At 48.8% G+C, this 10,970-nt stretch overlaps 2 pseudogenes; one reads left to right on the plus strand and one right to left on the minus strand.

The window, feature by feature from the left end:
- Positions 1–1,428: 1,428 nt before the first annotated feature.
- LOC105857595 (ATPase MORC2-like) lies at positions 1,429–3,672 on the minus strand (annotated as a pseudogene).
- Positions 3,673–8,494: 4,822 nt separating this feature from the next.
- LOC105857555 (forkhead box protein K2 pseudogene) lies at positions 8,495–10,701 on the plus strand (annotated as a pseudogene).
- The last annotated feature ends 269 nt before the right edge of the window (positions 10,702–10,970 follow it).

Consider the following 10,970-nt stretch of genomic DNA (forward strand, 5'->3'; position numbering starts at 1 on the left):
GGAACTTACTCATGTCTCTATATTTAAGAACTTTCAAAATATTTGTCATCAGGTGTCAAATTTGAAAATAATATCTAGTGCAAATACTCAGTGTCTCTTCCTTTTTTCCTGCATTGGTGAAACAATGTGGCATATTGATTAAGAGTAAAATAAATTTGCATTTAACCTTATTTTTCCTCCTGTTTTTCCCCTTTTTTCTTCACTCTCAGTCAACAGAAAGACATACTGCCTCAAAGACAAATATTTGAGGGTAGCAAAAGACAGAGTCTTTACAGGTTTTGTGTGCCTTTGAGGAAAGAAAATTTTTAGGCAGAGGCAAAGCATATTGGACATAAGCAATAGAAAGAACAGACTTTTCAAATCCAGATATTCAGACTGAAAAGAAATCCTTAGGTGGTGGCTAGGAGAAAAGAGTGAAAAAGAGTAAAGGGGACATAGGATCAAGCTTTTAGAAAAAAAGGACTGTGGAGTGTATTTAGGGAGATAAAACCTTAGGCTGCCTCATCAAAGATTTCTGAAACCCAAGCAATATTCAGAAATCACAGAAAATCACAGAAAGCAGCAATTCGTGATGGGGCACCAATAAAACCCATAATGGATATCTCAGTAAACTCATATGTTGATTGATAATCCATGCCTTGAACTTTAACTGGCCTCCTCTTTTGCTTACTGATATCTTGGCACATGTAAGTTCCTACAACCATAACACAACACCGGGGATGGGGTGGACAGCTCAAGAATGACTGAGGTGAAACTTTCCACTGGAACATCAAAATTGATATCTAGGTTAAAATATTTTTTTAATAAATTAAAAGAAGTTTATTTTTCACAGGCTTGAATTTGAGGAAAATTTTAAGATCATATTATTTCATTATAAAATATACTAGAGATGGTATTCATAATAAATCATATTTAATCTTCCCTTTCATATTTATATATAATAAACCTGTGAAGTTTCTTGTTGAATTGTGGCAGTATTGATGAATAAAAGCTGTGTTATCCTGCATAATATTTAAATAGGTTAATAATATTTTAACCCATATGTTAAACACCACCCCAAAATTCCTGAGTTTTATTTCTTGCCATCATATTTCTTAACTCTTCCTCCTAACCCTCAACAACTTTCTTCTTTCCACTTAGTGTTCATTTTCTAAGCCTTATATATTGGAAACACTATAAATAATCAGTTTGCAATTATTTCTATACATCGATGGACTTTGACTTACAATATGAAGATTTATTCAGCATGTAACATGAGTTTGGTTTAACAAATTTAACTGTGACCATTAAATAACTTTTCCACTTTTACAAATGGAAATTGAGTTTTGACTCTTCTTTTAAAAACTAAATATTTATAAACTTAGGGAGGAAGATTCAAAGAATCAGAATATCTTTCCCTCCAAAGCACAATTGTCCCATGTAGTCAAATCAAGGTAAGTCCACCAACCTATGAATGAATCTCCACCCCCTGAAGCTGCTGAGTTGAAGGGCAGGTGGGTAAGGGAGCAGATCTCCACTTCCCACCCTCAGTCCCCTTGTGATGAGGTCCTTGATATAGGCATCTATCCAGCTCATCATCTGTGGTGATGTCTACGTCCTTTTGCACGAGTGCCATCATGCTGGTCCTCAGCTTCTGCAGCTTCTCCTCTGTCTCGCGGAGCTTTCTCTCAGAGATGCACAGGCTCTCCTCAGAAGCTTTGGCCCGTGAGTCAGCGCGTCTCTGGTAGGAATGAAATAGATTCTGGAGCCTCACTTCATACTGCTTGAAGTACTCTTTCAGAGGAAAAGATATCAGCTCATCTGAGTTCATAGCACTCAGCTCCTTCTTAGAGACAGGGAAACTTGGAGGCAGGGAAACTTGGAGGCAGGGAAACTTGGAGGCAGGGAAACTTGGAGGCAGGAAGTACGGTAAACAATGTCGAAGGATCTGGACGAGCAGGTCCATGGTCTCGTGGTTGGTGGTTGGGACGGTGGTGTTGGGCTCAATGCGGATGCAGTCAGAAGTGGAGGGCGCCACCATGGCTACAGCCTACTTGGCCACCCCAATCTCCTCCTCGCCCCCCCCACCGCCCTCCTGCTGTGCGTCAGGGCTCTGATACTCCGGAGAAGGGGTCTCCATCAGACGCACATCATCACTGCCTTCTCCACCCAGCGGTCTCTCGGTGTCATGTCTTTGGGCTCGTAGTCAAATTTCATCTTCCACCACACCACATTCTTGCCCGTCCACGGCTGTGACCCGGCCCCTGTACCACTGCCTGTTCACACGCACCTCCACGTGCAGCCCTTTATCTTTCTGAGCCCTCTTGAGCTCAGCGGAACCCTCTTCCCCAGCACTGAGAGCTCATTGCAGTCCTTCTCTTCCTCCTTCACAGCAAATTTGCCCCACTTGACTACCAGAGTCTTGATGACATTGGGGGTAGGGTCCTCTATGGTGCTCTTTGAGTTGGGCAGTAGAGATGGTGACAGTGGCTGTGTCAGAGGGGTGGGCCAGGGAGCAGTCTTGACCTGTGCATTCACATGCTTTCCTGGTGCCTCAGGTGGCTGGAGCAGTCTTGATGTACTGGCTTCCTAGGCTGCCAAAGCAGGGGGCTTTGGGGTGCTACTGATGACAGAAGCCTTTTGGGACTGGCTGGCTGGTCTGGGAGCTTGCAAGGAAGGAGGTCTGCTTGAGGCATTCCTGATCACAACCAGTTAAGGGGGTGACTGAGGATGTTGGAGTCTACGTGCAGGTTCCTCAGAGGAAGGTCTGGTGGTCATTTCCAAGGGCAATTTCTTCAGGTCAGCTTTTCTTTTTTTCTTTTTTTTTTTCTTTTTTTGACATCAGAAGGTCCTTTAATAGGAACAGAACTGGAGGTTTCCCACCTCCAGCTCCCAAGTCCTCTTGTCACCCCTGGCCAGTCCACCATGTCACCATCAGTCAGCCTTTCCTTGGGATTGCCTGGGACTAGGCAGTAAGCTGTTTGCTTCAAACTGGGAGTGGAGGTAATTAAGGAAACCCGAGGCTACTTTGTGGAAGTGTGAGAACACAGGCTGTGAGCATTAGGAGGGAGATATTAGGTAGCTGCTTGCTGTGTTCTTGGTTGCCTCCAAAGAAGAGTCTGGATGGGTTATGGCGGGACCACCAGGGCGGCAAGAGTAGCCACTCTTGGAGTCAAGACCCTATAGTCTGGCTTACATCCTTGAGGCTCAAATGCTCTCAGCTGTAACTTGGGGATCCCCTGGCTTTGAGGTGATGGGATCCCAGAGTCTCTTTACAGATGACCTGGTGGGTGTCTTCTGCCAGAAGGTGAGTAGGCATCCTAGGTGCAGTGCAATCCAGTAAGGTAGGCAAAAGATTCCATCCTCATCAACTCTAGGGAGGCCCAAGAAAGCCCAGTATTCTCTAGAAGAAGGACTGGACCAGGACCACTATGTGGACCCAGATGCTCCCCCTCTGCAGCACTCTGTTGTGACAGGCTGTGTCTTGCACAAGGATAACTCAACAACAAGGCAAATGGGGCAGAGAGATCCAGCCCATGGTCCTTGCATTTAGCTGGGCACCCACAAGGCAGTATCTGTCCCTTTTTCTGAGTCTCTTGGAGGTGCTGTGTGGGTCTGTGGGACTCTGGAACCCGGCTCTCTCCCTCTGCTCTCCAACGGTAGCTGCTCAGGGCTATTCCCATTAGCTGTCATGTCATCTCTCCCCCAGTCTCCCTTCTTTCATCCCCTGCCTCCTTTTTCCCATCCTCACCCCCTTGTAGTCTACCTACGGGGATGTTAACTTCTTCACAGCCAGCTCTCCCAGCCTACTGGTAAACCCCCACCTTCACCTTTCCTGTCTCACCGTCCCCCTCTTCCAGATTGTTCCCTGCCCCACACCTACTACCAGACGCCTCAGACACTGATGACCCCAGTTGGCCTCCAGAGTCTCCCAACCCAGGCCCCAGCCATAGAAATGGGTGTGCTGGAGCTTTTGGAAGTTGGAGTTGTTAAGAGTGGGATCGCAGAGGCTGCAGCAGAAGGGGCAGTTGCCAGTGTGGATGTGGGCGTGGTCCTGCATGTCTGAGCAGCAATGGAAGGGCTTGGCGCAGAACCTGCAGGTGAAAGTCTTCCCCACTGCCGCACCTGCAGCCACCGCCATCACCACCTCCAACCTCTCCTGGGGTACCTCTGGCCTCCGTTCTCCAACTGATGCTGCTTTCGGAGGCCTCCGAGAGGTCCACAGCTCTACCCCGTGTTGGTGCTGGTTCCAGAGGAGAGGTGCCAAGGCCTTGAAGGTGTGGGGGCCGCATGGGCAGCAGTAGGGCCACTCTCTGTGTGCAAGCTGTAGTGGGCACTGGAGGCTGGCGGGACCTGGGCAGCTGTGGCTGCAAACATGACACTGGCTTGGGTCCCCAGCCTGTCTGCCTCCCTCGGCCCCTGCCAAGTAGTCATGGTCATGGACTACTTGCAGCAGCTCCCTGGAGCACAAAAGGTCCTGTGCCTTCTACCCTGGCTACCTGCCCAACGTGCTGGGCATCATCCTCTACAGGGGTATCAACCTGGCCATCTACGAGACCCTCAAGAACTTGTGGCTCCAGCAGTACAGCCACAACTTGGCAGACACAGGCATCCTCGTGCTCCTGGCCTGTGGTACCATCTCCAGCACCTGTGGCCAGATTGCCAGCTATTCCCTGGCCCTGGTACAGACCCACATGCAGGCCCAAGCCTCAGTCAAGAGTGGCCCCCAGGTGTCCATGCTGGGTCTACTCCTTCGCACCCTGTCCCAGGAGGGCATGCGGGGCCTCTACCAGGGCATTGCCCCCAACTTCATGAAGGTTAATCCAGCTGTGAGCATCTCCTATGTGATCTACAAGAACATGAAGCAGGCCTTGGGGGTCACATCCAGGTGAGGGACCCGGAGCCTGGCCCCTGCTCCAAGATCCATCACCCAGGGCATGACATTCCCCATACCTCAGCTGATGACCCAACCATAAGATCCTTACACTTCAGACACTGGAACACCTCACTCCAACTCTAGATCCCAGATCCTCCTGTATTGTAACCTCAACTGTGGATCCTGCACTTTGGCAACCTGAGTCTGACACCCGAACCACAAGATCCCAGATTATCCACACCCCAGCCCTTAATCCCTACCCCACCCCAAATCACTGGATTCTGCATCCCCACATCCCCAAGGTGGATCCCACGTTTCTCTGTCCCACCCACTATGTCCCTGACCTCTGTGTCTTAACCACTGGATCCCACTTAACTTAGTGAATGGATCAGGATACCCCAGCCACAGGCACACGTCACCCCTGCCTCTACCTCAGCACCCAGATCCTAGCTCCCTCAGGCACCATATCTGGTGTCCTTGTGCAGCAGTGGATCCCAGATGCCCCAACCCCAGATCCACATGCCTCAAGCCCTGGCTCTCCAAGCTCAGCCACTGGATTCTGGACATCAGGAAACCTCAGTCACTGGATTCTACCAATGCAATGCTAATTCTGGGCCCCCATCACTGGGTCCCAGATCCTTCTACTCTGACTACTGGGTCCCTAAATTTCAAGCTCCACACCCTCAGCCCCCAACCATAGGATCCCTAATTCCCAAGTCCTGACCCACCAGATTCTGGCTCCTAAAGCAAATGCAGGAACTCAACAGCACAGCAATCTGCAGCCACTGGATTCCAGATTCCAGACCTCAAATCATTTTGCCCTGCATCACTGCATGTTGAAACCTCATGCACAGAAGGCAGACCCAGCCAGACCACCTTTAATCAAGGTGGGATCCACCTTGATTAAAAAAAAAAAAAGGAAAAGAGGATTTTTTTTTTCTTTTGGATATATAGAAGTAAAAGTCTATTTATTTTTCTGAAAGAGAGAAACCGGGAGAGAGGTTGAAGGAAGGAGTGGTCATAGCACACAGAGGAAGGAAGGAAGTGCCAGGCAGCTGAGGGAAAGTTGCTTGTAGTTTTAAAGGGTATAAATGGCTTTTTATCCTTCTGCTTCAACAGACTGATAACAAACAAAAGTGGTGGTGTACAGGCAATTAGCTATGCTCCCAGCATAAAACTGGGTCTCTTAACCAGGGGTTGTCACAAAGGATAAGGTAATAATAGAAAATGGAAAATAACAAAATATAGAAATAAAAGAATACACAGAGACGAAAGTACAGTTTTATGAAGAATAGAATTATAATAGTTGGGGTATTTGGAGACCCCACAGCATTCCTATGAGCTGTGAGGCCATACGTGAAGTTTCACATCAGTATTTATAGGTGCAGTGATCAGTTGCCAGAGCTAAGAGATTTACATAATAACAGGTAGTTCATTTTAGGTTAAAAGGCTACCAAAAAGGCTTCTAGAGATCTGTTAATTAACTCTATCTGCATGAGCAAATGGTTACAAAATTTTTCTAAGAAAAACTTCTAAGTTCTAAGATAAAACTATCACTTAGCAGAAGGGTTAAACAGAGATATAGTGGCTCCATATTTCTTTATCTAGTTATTGTAGATGGAGACAGGTAGTCAGCAGTCAAGCAGGAACGGTTGTTTTTAGCCGCAAGTGTCTGTCTGTAGGGTAGGCAATCTTTGATCAGCTCTCATCCCCTGGCTCCATGAAAACCTGCTTTGTCCTACAAAGCCGGCGAAAACCACAGGTTTGAGACTGCAGCAGTCACCTTTGAAAGCAGCTGCCACTGACCTTTGGGATGCCTTCCTGAGGCGGGGCAGCTTTTGATATTCGAACTAATACATTCACATATTCCTTCAGGGCAAAGCCCCGCAAAACTCCTGAAATCATTTCTGTCTCTATATAGCAACAGCAATATTAATCTATGGAGCAACAGTGGCAAAGCTGTTGCAAGTGTTCTTTGTTTTCTTTCTTTTCTATGTGAGGCAGGTTTATATGAGTCCTTGGAATCTGTTTTTTGACAGGAACTGAGGTAGAGAGTTGGAGTGGGGAGTTCACACCCCTACTGTCCATGTAGGGCTCTTCAAGGCTCTGTAAGATCTTGATTAGGTAAAGACTTAAAGGAAGGTTTCAGGAAAGAGCAAGGTGGTTGAATGGAAGGATTATAAAAACCCTGGACTTCAGGCGATACTGTGGGAAGACTTTCAGCCACATTTTGATGATCAGAAATCCTGTCCGCAAACATGGTTCTATTTTATGTTTTCACAGTACAACATTTTGCTTCTCCATTTATCATGGATTGCTGAGAAGCAGTCATTACCTTTGTTAGTCTTTGCTGTGGCAGATTCTTGGCATCAACATGAAAGTCTTTAAGAGGTGACATATGCCACAAATCATAAACACGGTTTGTTGGAAATCCTCAACACAGGGTCTTCAGTAATCTCATCCACTGGATCACTATTTTCAGAAGGATTTTCCAGTATGTTTTCTTCTTTATGTTCTGAAATTTGTTGGTGAATGCTAGTAAAACCACTACCAAGAGTGTCATCTTCTACAGTCCGTCCCAAGACTTGATCAGAAGACATATTAAGACTTTGCTGAAGAAGACTGATTATACGTGATGATTGAGAATCTGTCCCAAGCATGAGAGCATTTCTTTTCAACGTATCAACTGCATTTATGTTTGCTCCAGCCTTTACTAAAAAGTCCACCATTTCTTCTTCTTCTTGACTTACAGCAAGTAAAAGTAGTGTGACATGGCTCTTGTTTTGGGGATCAATAAATGGACCATTTGAGAGCAGTTTATCTGCTATTGATAAATTCTTGTGATAAACAGCATAGTGAAGATCAGTGTTTCCATAGATATCCTCAAGATTTACATTGGCCTGACTGTCCAGCAGTACGGTTACACATTCCTCCTCCTGGCATTGGACGACCTTCATCAGAGCTGTCCTCCTTTTGCTGTCAAACAAGTTAAGTTGGCACTTTCTGTTTACCAGGAGTCTTACCACTTCTGCCTGGCCAGTGGCACAGGCCAAATGTAGAGCAGTCCTGCTCTTCCAATCTCTGTCATTCACGCATGATGGATTCAACGACAGGATGTTCTCAAGTTTTGATACCTCACCCAATCAGGCAGCCAGGTGATCTTCCTTAGATCTTTCAGAAGGATGTGGTAGCAGGTCTTCTTGTAGGCCTTCTCAGTAATCTTATCCCTGGCGCCCACCACAGCCTTGCACAGGCTGCTGATGGAGGGCGACTGGCCCTCTCCCTCCTTCCTCCCAAAGGTAAGGAACTTCTTCATGGTGCCAGTTGTGGGCTTCCGGACACCTCACCTCCTCCCCACTCCTCACCCTCAGCCCAATCCAAGCCAGAATCTAGTCTGGCCACAAACCCCAAGAAAGCCAGTCTCCGACACCAAGTAAAGTGACAGGCAAAGCAGAGCCGAGCCAAGCGGAGCCAACCCAAGCCGTTGGGCACAAGGGCCCGCGAGCACCTCCGAAACGGCGTCCCTGCGCATGCGCGCCAATGCTGCGCAGAAAACCGTTTGGCCAGTGCAAAGCCGGCTGGGGTTGCGCAGCTCTGCTAGGGTTCCGGCCTTGGTGCTGTGGCTGGGGCTGATTCACGCATATCACTAAAAATCACCCCCTACTACAGGACTGCGGACAAGGGCTGGCAGAATTCAATTCGCCACAATCTCTCTCTGAATCGTTATTTCTTCAAAGTACCCCGTTCCCAGGAAGAACGAGGCAAGGGCTCCTTCTGGAGCATAGATCGGGCCTCTGAAAGCAAATTATCAGAGCAGACTTTTAGGAAAAGGAAGGGCGTGCCTTGCTTTAGAACCCTTTCGGGACTGCTCTCTTCTAGGAGCGGGCCCTGCCTCTCCCAGTCACGCTGGAGTGCTGTGTGCTCACTCCGGCGGTGCCCAGACCCTGCCCAGGGAAGGTCCCCCGCACCGCTGGAGCCCGAGCCTGGCGTCCCCCAGCCGAACTCACTGCCACCCAGGAAGCCCGCTTTGCCCAGAGCGCACCAGGGGCCCCGCTGTCCAGCCAGCCAGTCTAAGTGGCCGTCCAGCGACAGCTACCGCAGGCGGTTAAGCCTGTCACCTACACCGTTGCAACCCTGGTGACCACCGCCACCTCCCAGCCGCCCGTTGTGCAGATGGTTCACGTCGTCCACCAGATACCATCGGTGTCCGTCACCAGCGTGGCTGGACTGGCCCCAGCAAACACGTACAGTGTCGCGGGACAGGCCGTGCTCACTCAGGCGGCTGTGCTGGCCCACCCTAAGGCCGAGCTGCGAGAGGACGGGGATCACAGGGAAGCGAAAGTGGAACCTATTTCCGCAATTCGCCATGCCACATCTGAAGCTGCTGGCGGGATCATTCGGCCATCACAGACCTGCCCTGTCCAGAGGGTCACCTTAGTACAACAGGCACTCTAGGTCAACACCAGCTAGCAATACAAACTGTAACGCAAAACAGGACTCATGTGGCACCAATCCCCACTGCGGTCCATGGCCCCATGAACAATGCAGCAGCAAGTCCTTTGCACATGCTGGCGACCCACGTGTCCACCTCGGCCTCCCTGCCCACTAGATGCCAGAGCAGCCGGATCAAGACGCAGGACAGGACAGGCCGGGCACGGTGGCTCACGCCTGTAATCCTAGCACTCTGGGAAGCCAAGGCAGGCAGATTGCTTGAGGTCAGGAGTTCGAGACAAGCAAGAGCACATAGTGGAGACCCCGTCTCTACTATAAATAGAAAGAAATTAATTGGCCAACTAATATATATAGAAAAAATTAGCCGGGCATGGTGGCGCATGCCTGTAGTCCCAGCTACTTGGGAGGCTGAGGCAGGAGGATTGCTTGAGCCCAGGAGATTGAGGTTGCTGTGAGCCAGGCTGACGCCACAGCGCTCACTCTAGCCTGGGCAACAGAGTGAGACTCTGTCTCAAAAAACAAACAAACCAAAAAGACGGAGGACAGTGAGAGCATCCTCATCGCCTGAGTGTGGACGTGCCTTCCGCAGCCTTGAGGGAAAAGGGCATTCAAAACTAGCGACTGGGAGAGGTTTTCTTACTTCAAAAATATCAGCTTTGTGGTAACAAAAGGAGACATGGCCTGTCACCCATGCTCAGAGAGCATCTCCTGGTGGGTAAAGGGCCCTGCGGTTGGCCTTCGCCTCTCAGCACTGAAAATATAAAACCCAGGAGGCCTTAAAACTCTTTAAAGACAGAAGTCACACTTAAACAAAAACCACATACAACAAAAACTGGTTCTGGAGATAGCTTTTAACTACAAGTTGAAAAGCTCAGGGTCCTTCTTCCAGACGATCAAGCATCTCCGTGTGAGGACAACTCAGCAGGTCAGCGCCTGGTGCCAGCGAACCCCTGGGCACTGCCCCCCCCCCCCCCGGGCCCAGGCAGGACACCCCACAGGACCCACCTGCTGGCACTGCCAGGCCGGACAGTATTTTATTGTTCTCATGTGGAAGCAGAATATTTTGAGGTGTACTTTCTTTACAAAATGATGAGGTCTTTGACATGTCACATCCCTCCATTTCTGCTCTGGAAATTTTGGAATCACACAGAGCTTTTCATGTGGATTTCATTTTGGGAAAAGAAACAGCATAGCTTTGCGTTCTGTTGTTTGTCCTCGGCCTATGGAAGGATTCACTTTGTCTTGTCAAAGCTCAGAGGGAGCTACTTGATGGCAGCTGCAGGTTGTCGGTGTTTAGAGCAGCTGCCCGTTGGACTTACCCACCTCTTTGCGTGTGTAGGACGGGCGTGGTGCTGCGGCCGCGTGTGACTGAGGCTCCAGGGACCAGCCTGTGACAAGTAGCAGCTGCCGGGACTCATCCCAGCTGCACTTACTCTTACCTTTCTTGCTATTTTTTGTCGTTTGTTTCTTTGTGTTGACTGTTGTCCCTGGCAAAATATTTTCACTCTAAGTAAAACCAGTCTCCTAAAAAGACAACTTCAGGTTAACGTCTCAGCTTTTGGTTCACTGGAACCTAATCCAAAGTGAGGGCCGGAAGTTGTTTCTAAAATCTCGGGCCCTGCCTATCTGGCGCCAAAGTCAGTCAAATTATCTATTCGTTTCT

The sequence above is a fragment of the Microcebus murinus genome, chromosome 7, assembly GCF_040939455.1.
Source record: "Microcebus murinus isolate Inina chromosome 7, M.murinus_Inina_mat1.0, whole genome shotgun sequence".
Taxonomy (NCBI): Eukaryota; Metazoa; Chordata; class Mammalia; order Primates; family Cheirogaleidae; genus Microcebus; species Microcebus murinus.